Source organism: Oreochromis niloticus, unplaced genomic scaffold, assembly GCF_001858045.2.
Source record: "Oreochromis niloticus isolate F11D_XX unplaced genomic scaffold, O_niloticus_UMD_NMBU tig00007991_pilon, whole genome shotgun sequence".
Lineage (NCBI taxonomy): Eukaryota > Metazoa > Chordata > Actinopteri > Cichliformes > Cichlidae > Oreochromis > Oreochromis niloticus.
In genome coordinates, this window is record NW_020328890.1 from 20,974 (window position 1) to 29,086 (window position 8,113).

General features: G+C 42.6%; 1 long non-coding RNA gene across 3 annotated transcripts; it reads left to right on the plus strand.

Moving 5' to 3' along the window:
* Nucleotides 1-228: 228 nt before the first annotated feature.
* On the plus strand, nucleotides 229-6,523 carry LOC109197946 (uncharacterized). 3 transcript variants are annotated; one of them, XR_003218444.1, is made up of 4 exons: nucleotides 241-449; nucleotides 668-1,250; nucleotides 4,264-4,483; nucleotides 6,511-6,523. It is a non-coding gene; the product is annotated as an uncharacterized LOC109197946 (long non-coding RNA). The 3 variants fall into 3 exon arrangements; XR_003218443.1 differs by lacking the exon at nucleotides 6,511-6,523 and having other exon boundaries at nucleotides 229-449; nucleotides 4,264-4,852; XR_003218445.1 differs by lacking the exon at nucleotides 6,511-6,523 and having other exon boundaries at nucleotides 230-449; nucleotides 699-1,250; nucleotides 4,264-4,852.
* Nucleotides 6,524-8,113: the final 1,590 nt, after the last annotated feature.

Sequence of the window (8,113 nt, forward strand, 5' to 3'; positions counted from 1 at the left end):
GCTTCGTCTTTCACTCTGGGCCTACCCTGCTGTAGCAGACGGACTACTATCAGAGACTCGAACTAGGGTCGTTAAACTCTGGAGTCCGAATGCTGGCCTCTTAACGCTGTACACCACTCAGCAGGGCGAGTAAACTTTGGAAAAAAAAGGACATTTATCTTTTGTCCTTCAATTTTTTATTTTTTTTTGTTATCGTTTTTCTAAATCTATTAAGCTTCTTGTGCAATATTGTTCCACACAAATTACACATGGACATCTAGCTATTTTTTTTATTGGCATTCACAAAATGGGACTGGATGTTGGACGGCTTACCAAAGCCTTCCTGCTACCCGAATCCCTGCTTGGAAACCTGCTGGCCGCGGCGGCACCATGTTTTCACCACACTCTTCCGCTTCAGCTGTCTTTTTTGCCTCATGGCTATACCCACACTGACCACTCCTTCAATGAAGGTAAATACAAGCAGGTCATTCTGAAAAAGACACACAGCTTATCATCTTATCCTTCTACAACACCTAAAAGCACTCTGTTCATTTCTTCGCTAGATTAGCCGCTAGCATACACGCTGCTGTGTTAGAGGCTTGTTGCTACCTAGTTAGCCATGCTGCACACCTGTTACTCTGTATTTGTCAATGATTCGGCACTCCTTCGGTTTTGTTATCCATTTTAGACAGTAATGAGATCATCTGCACACTCCACAGAGCTCCAGAGTTACTGTTCATAGCAAAAGTGTAATGCTGTCCTTGGAGATTTTCACCTAAGACTGTGAGTGTGAGTGTGTAATGGATTTCAAAGTGTTTAAGTGTTCAGAGCACTCTACAGCCTGGTAAGGTGGCAAGTTTGAAAAGAGCAGCAGAAGGTATCAGTACTGTAGTGTAACTTGTTCTTTTCCTTTCCTAACAGTGAACAGAGTGCCGATTATTATCGACAGCTACGTCCACCCGGGGTGAAAGTAGTGTGGGAGACCATCAGGACCCAGCTGGGTTTCCTTGGTCCAGAGGTTTGGAGAAACCTCTTCCTTTTCTTTCATCACAGCTGTCCTGTGCCAGATGTTCTGTTGACCCACTGAGAGAGGCGTGTTTGAGAAAGATCAGGAAGACTGAAGCTCATGGTAGGAATGAAGGAGGACCTTGTGAGCTCCACCAGCAGCTCCCTCACAAGGAACTGTTCACAAGTCCACTGCAGGCACGCCCCAGAAGATGGATAAAGGCAGCGTTTCATGAAGACACTGGAACCAATCTATCTTCATAACAGTGAGTTTTATCAACAGGTCATATGCTCTTGAGACATAGTCTGGCGATAGCGATTATACACAAATTGTGGGTGTGTTTAAATTGTAGCAGCTATGTGGTGTAGCTTATAGCAACATGTACTGTGTGCTCTGGATGCTTTGTAGGTGAAAGCAGCATAGTTCACTACAAAAAGCTTTCATGGTCAACATTTCTGCCTCTATAAAGCAAAAATGTATCAGGAATTCATAGATCAAACTTTATGAGTCCCTCGGTGGGTTCAGCCTATCATGCATTTTAATCTCCTTTCCAATAAACACAGAGTGACATGATTTGAAAGTTGAAATTGTTTCCAATTAACCAACTTGTTTCATTTGAGTTTATCTGATAAAAAAATGCTGGTAAGTAAGCTTGTTGCAGTATTGGATGTAAATTGTGTATGCTGCTGAAATATCTAACAGACCAAAATATTTTTCAGTGGTGAATGATATTAGGAAAACCCGTAGATCTTGTTTTCTAACTGCATTGTAAGTAGCAGACAATGAGGGATGGCGTTCAGCTGCAGTTAAAGAGGCTAATGTTTACAGCCGTACCCAAGCTGCCCCCTGCCTTTGGCCACACAGCTGTGTAAATACATTTGGCGAGGTGGCTTTTGGTCTGACTGTAGACTGAGTTTAAATGACAGTTGCACTTGCACTGGGTGACTGATCTCCATTTCCTGGACAGTAAAAGCAGGGTTTCCCTTCTTGGAGTTAGTCAAGTCAGATTTTAGGGTAAGTTAAAGAGGTTGTTGTCTATATTATGCTAAATGCTCATGCCTCCATGGATAATGCTGCAGTTTCCCAGACATGGATTAAGCCTAGTGCTAGGCTTAAAGTTGTTTAAATGGAGGTCTTCACTGAATTATTCTTTTATCTGGGACTAGAAATAACCCATATCTGGGAAACCCTTTGAAAACATCTTTAGTAGGCATTATAAAAAAAAAACTTGCTGAAGTGCATTTTAGAATAATTTGAAACATGAATTCTGTCCATGATTACTTTCAAGCAGACTTCTTCTAAAATTGCAAGGTATAGTTGCCTCGTCTGTCATAGCGTCGATGTCTGTACTTTAGCCCAGACAGATCTGTGTTAAACCACTGTGAGATATGGTCATCTGTGGCTTGTGCAAGTGTTGAATGGGACCTGATCATAAATGTGTCTCATTGAGCTACAAGAAAAGTGTTCAAAGTGTGGTTCTGGCATATAAATGAGACAGACCCAGTGAAATTTAACTGGGGTGATGGGTAAAAATGAACTCCTACCCACAGGAAGGCAGCAGCTCTGCTGTCTGTAGAGACAAGGTCAGAGTTTCTGACCGTCAATCATTTAGGGATGAAAAGTAATCTTTGCCTAAATGTAATAGTTGATTGCACTGCAGCACAGCTTTCTTGATGAGGAAGAGCAGCTGTGCTGTGATGTCAGCTTCAGCTGCCCAGCATGCACACCTGAAATGTTGGTGGTTTCAGTTGATGGGAAGAGAAAGCTATATCACTTTCAGCAAAACGAAAGGTGCTCATTGTCGATGTTCTTTGTTTTTGTGTCTTTATGCATATATTTCTATATACCTTCCATGGTTAGACTTTATTGTTTCTCTGATGTTGCTCTGATGGCCGTGACTTTTTTGATGGCGTCTTTGTTGCTGAATAGGGCTGCCACGATTAGTCGACTAGTCACGATTACAGTCACGACTGATTTAATAGTCGACGCGTGGTTTGAAGCTTTGTAAGATCACAAAAGACGCAGGAATAAGTAGTAGGATTTAAGAGTGTAATAACGGACTGAAACAGAAGATGGCAGCACTGCATGTACAAGGATGCCAGCTGCCGTTACGCTCCGAAGAAGAAAAGAAGCAGTGTCCCAGAATTCATAGCGCGGCCCTGCTCAGTTTTCAACAATGGCGGCAGCTAGTTAGTTTTAATATTACTCTTATTAATCTTTCTGGGTCACAAACTAAACGTTTAACATATTTTCAGGCGAGAATGTAGCTGTGTAAACCTCAAATATCTGCTCAGTTTATCAAGACACCGCATATTTTCAAAAGCGCTCCGACGTTTTCGGAGACGTCTGTTACCCACTAGCTCCAAGCTAGCCGGGGGCAAGGCTCACTAGAGCCCGTGAGAACACCGGACTCCAGGCAAATCGTTTTCAAACGCACCACCGTCTTTCGCTACTCAGGTTGAACATATATAAGTCAGTTAGATAACTTAAAAATGTTATTGTTGGCCTTTTTTTTTTTTTTTAGTATTTTATTTGTTCCTGAGTAAATCGGTTTGGCTGAGATTAAAGTTATAGTTCATACACGGCCGAATAAACGTCAAGCAGACAACTGATTATCAGAAGTGTGAGATGTTCAGAATATACTCCGGTGTCCCGTTATATTTTAGATAGCAAGGAGTTTATTAAACTTTACCGAAACAATCTGTAAATCTCATTAAATTTAATAAACTATCATCTTGTCTTTATTTTTAGTTAGCACATACCCTAAACCAGGGGTGCCCAATCCTAGTCCTCGAGAGCTACTGTCCTGCAGCTTTTAGATGCATCCCTACTCCAACATAGCTGAATCAAATGGTTGATGACCTCTTCAGCATGTCATCAAGTTTGGCAAAGGCCTGATAACAAGACATTCATTTGATTCAGGTGTGTTGGAACAAGGATGAATCTAAAAGCTGCAGGACAGTAGCTCTCGAGGACTAGGATTGGGCACCCCTGCCCTAAACACTTAAAACTGTAAGCTAATGTTATATAAGAGCAGATGCTGCTGGTGCAATAAGCTGTACGTTTTACGTCCAATGGATGCATGATCCGATTAGTCGACTAATCGCAAAAATAATCGGTGACTAGTTGACTATCAAAATAATTGTTTGTGGCAGCCCTAGTGGACTTTGATTCCAAGTTAATACTAGCTAGTGTTTCTCACTGGTTTTGGGCGGTGGAGTAAAAGGGATTGGTTGCTGGCTGTTTGTAATGTTAGCCTTGTCTTTGCTTTCTTACAGGCAGGATAAAGACATGGTGATAAATGAGTGTGTGGGCCGTCTGCTGAGGACCAGGAGCTCAGGACACTCAGACGGGGGCGTCGCAGCAGGAGTCACCGCGCACCACAATCCTCTGCTGTTCTGAGATGTCACACTCCTGCCTGCACATAGAAACCACAGTGAAGTCAAAGTTCCACCTGCACCTCCACCTGTTCTTGCAACAGCATGAACACTGACAGAGGTGAGACAGCAGAAGAGTTTTTGTCTATTTTTTGTTTTGTTTTGTTTTTTACTAAGTTAAGGAATTAAGTGAAGAAGAGTGATTAAATAAATTGTTTCTTGCAGTTTTGATTTAATGATTGTGTTTAGGATTATTTCAGAAACATGTTTAGAGGATCTTTGTAAGCCTGTATTTCCTTTAAAAGAAGGGAAGCACTTCTTCATTCTACAGAAAAGGTGACACATTACAGATGACTTCATAAAAACCACAGTGAGCCAGTTGGATAAACAGCAGCCTAATCAGACTTCTGCAGAGTCTCAAAGTTTTTTTGGAGTCTGCTTCTTGTGTCCAACAGGACGAATTCTGTCCATAAACAAAGGATTTGAAAATGTACCCATTTTGTTTTCGTTTTACTTTTGCTGATCTGACACCACTTGTGCCAAAAATCCGGACAAATGTCATTTGACCAAGGAGCAAATCTGAGCCAATAGACTGATCATTTTTTTTCACGTGGCGTCTCATCAGAGGACACTTTTCCTTTTCCAAGCTCCTGTAGAACTGGCAGAAAAATCCTGGAAGCGCTGTCTGAATTCTGTTTCGAGACATGTAATCACAGACACATATTTCCCTTTTTAGCAGAAAGGTTGGCCTGTGGATAAGCAGTTCTGGTCTTGGACAGTGTGGGGAAGTGCACAACGTTGAAGTTGCGCAGTTGTGTCTTAAAGAGATTGAGCTTCACACAAAATGCTTTCATGTGCGCATAAAGTTGTGGTACAAGCTGCTCTTTCCCTTGTAGGCTCTTGTTCAGGGTGGTTAAATGATCAGTAAGATCATCTAAAAATGCAAGGTCTGCCAACCATAGAGGGTCATTCAGCTCATGAAGAGGTCGGTCCTTCTCTTTCAAAAATGGTCAATTTCTGATCTCAGGGAGTAAAGACGCTTCAGCACGGCACCGCGGCTTAGCCAGCGCGCCTCCGAGTGGTAGAGTAGATCCCCATATTCAGCATCCGCATCAGAAAGGAAAGCCTGAAGTTCTCCGTGGTACAGTCCACTTGCTCGAATTATGTTGACAGTTTTTACAATAGTGTTCATTACATCTCCAAGATTGACTGTCTTGGCACAAAGGGCTTCTTGGTGAACAGTACAGTGCATTTCAACAGCCTCACCTCCAGCCTCTTTCACCTCAGCGCACATCGTAGACGCCATTCCTTTGTGTGCACCCGCCATAGCTGGAGCCCCGTCTGTTGTATCTTCACACAGCTTGTCCCATTTAAGTCCCATTTTGTCAATTGAGTCTGACACAGCTTCAAAAGTATCCATACCTGTTGTTGTGCCTTTTAGACTCTTAAGATCGAGCAGCTCCTCTGTAACTCCACGTCTTGCGAGGAGTTGGGCCACCTCATAGCTGGCTATTGTAGCCTTTTCCTGGACTTTTTGAGCACAAAAAAAATACTGTTGCTGACCCTGCAGGACAGCTACCATTTGCTTTACTTTCTGCTCTCGCTCAGCACCAGTGTAGGATGCATAGACCTGATGTTTGGTTTCATAATGACGTCGTACATTACACTCTTTCATAACTGCCACAGTTTCAGTGCAGATAAAACAGACACTTCCCCTTGGATTCTTTGAAGAAATATTCACTCTCCCACCGTGTCTGAAATTTTCTGCACTCACTTTCTACCTTTCGCTTCTTTGGTTCTGCCATGTTCAGTAACTTGGGGTAAATTTCTTCTAGGATTGTCCTTTCTGGTGGAGCAACTGCCTTGATCAACAGCAGCTCCCCCTGGTGTTAAAACTAAGAAGTGCCATACACTCAAGCAAAAGTTGAAGTGCGGGCCAATTAAAAATGGACCGCGGGCCGTAGTTTGGACACCCCTGCTATAGACATTAGCACACACTCCAACAGGTTTTCATCCTCTAGAGTCACTTGGATGACACTGAAAACACTACGTCCAGATAAACTCCGTGTATATAGTGTATTATCTTACAAAAATACAAACAAATATAAAACAAGTATTTTATTTTCTAAATGTAATGCTTCCTTTTAGGAGGAAGGTGGAGACGCAGCTCCAGCAGAGCAACACCAGAGGTGTGTGGAGAGGACTGAACACCATCACTGGACGGAGCACTGTGAGCGGAGGGGGTCCAGAGTCTGGAGACCAGGTTCTGGCTAACAGATTGAACCAGTTGTTTAACAGGTTTGATTCAGTAGCCCTTCCCTCCCCCATCCACCAGAGCTCGTCACACCTCTCTGCAACCCCCACAGCACCGGGGACATGAAATGCACCTCACCTGTCCCCCTTTTCCTTCAACCACTCTACTGGGTCTAAGTCGTCTCCACCTGCTACGGCGGCTGAGGTCCTTTGGGGTGAACAGGACAGTCCTAAGGACATTTTATGACACTGTGGTGGCGTCTGCTATTTTCTATGCTGTGGTGGAATGGCAGAGAGGGACGGGGGGAAACTCAACAAGCTGGTCAGGAGGGCCAGCTCTGTCCTGGACTGTCCGCTGAAGTCCATCGAGCAGGTTGGGGAGGAGAGGATGTTGTCTAAGCTAACATCCATCATGGACAACACCTCCCACCCCCTGCATGAGACAGTACGAGCACTGAGCAGCTCCTTCAGCAGTGGACTTTTACGCCCACAGTGTAGGAAGGAGCGCTACCGCAGGTCATTCTTACCAGCAGCTGTCAGACTCTATAATGCAGCTTAACATTCCTTTGGTCATCTTACTCAGCAGCTTGTTAGTTTACTCTACATTTTATACATATCGCCGTACAATTTTCTCAATTTTTCTATACATATTCTGTACATTGTTACCTGTATATACGAACTTCGGTTGCTTACGTTCATAGGACCACCCTGTGTCTTCCTTTATATTTTATTTTCCCTTGCTGTAAGGGTTAGAAATTTCTGATCCGTGGGATTATAAAGGTTTATTCTATTCTATTCTATGTTTTATATTTGTTTGTATTTATTTGTATTTTCCTTCTGCTATCTGTACCTCAGCTGAGGAAACGCAAAAATTTCCCCGCCGTGGGATCAATAAAATCTTATCTTATCTTATCTAACAGAATGAACCTTTTGGATTTAGTTACCTGGATGATTGAGCATGCATCAAGACATAACTGGACCCAGTTTGCACTTTTGTTTGTAGGGAGTGACACGTCACGGTGTAAGAAATCTTCACTTTTTGTTCCAGTTTCTTACATAAACACCCTCATCCTTATACAAAATATTATACTCGCTCCAAAAATAGTAAATCTAGCAACATCTGTGTCTGAAACACAACGTTTCTAATATGATTAGATCAAATTTGCACTTTCCTGAAAAGAGAGTGACACGTCCAGTTGCATAAAAACCTTTTCTATAGACATTAGCACACACTCCAGCAGCTTTCATCCCTTTGAACCCAAAGAGTCATTGCTCAGGACCCCAAACTTTCTAAATGTAATGCTTCCTTTGATGAGAACAATGTTTTTCACTTTCTGAAATGCAGTTGCAGAAAACCTGAGCTAAAACCTGAGCTATGCTATTTTCATCTGGAATGGCTTATTCTTTGTAGAAAGGCTTTTCTACTCATATATTATCCACCCTCTGTTTTAGACTTGCAAAGATTTTTCCCAGCAATTCCATGTGTTTTATTGCCCCA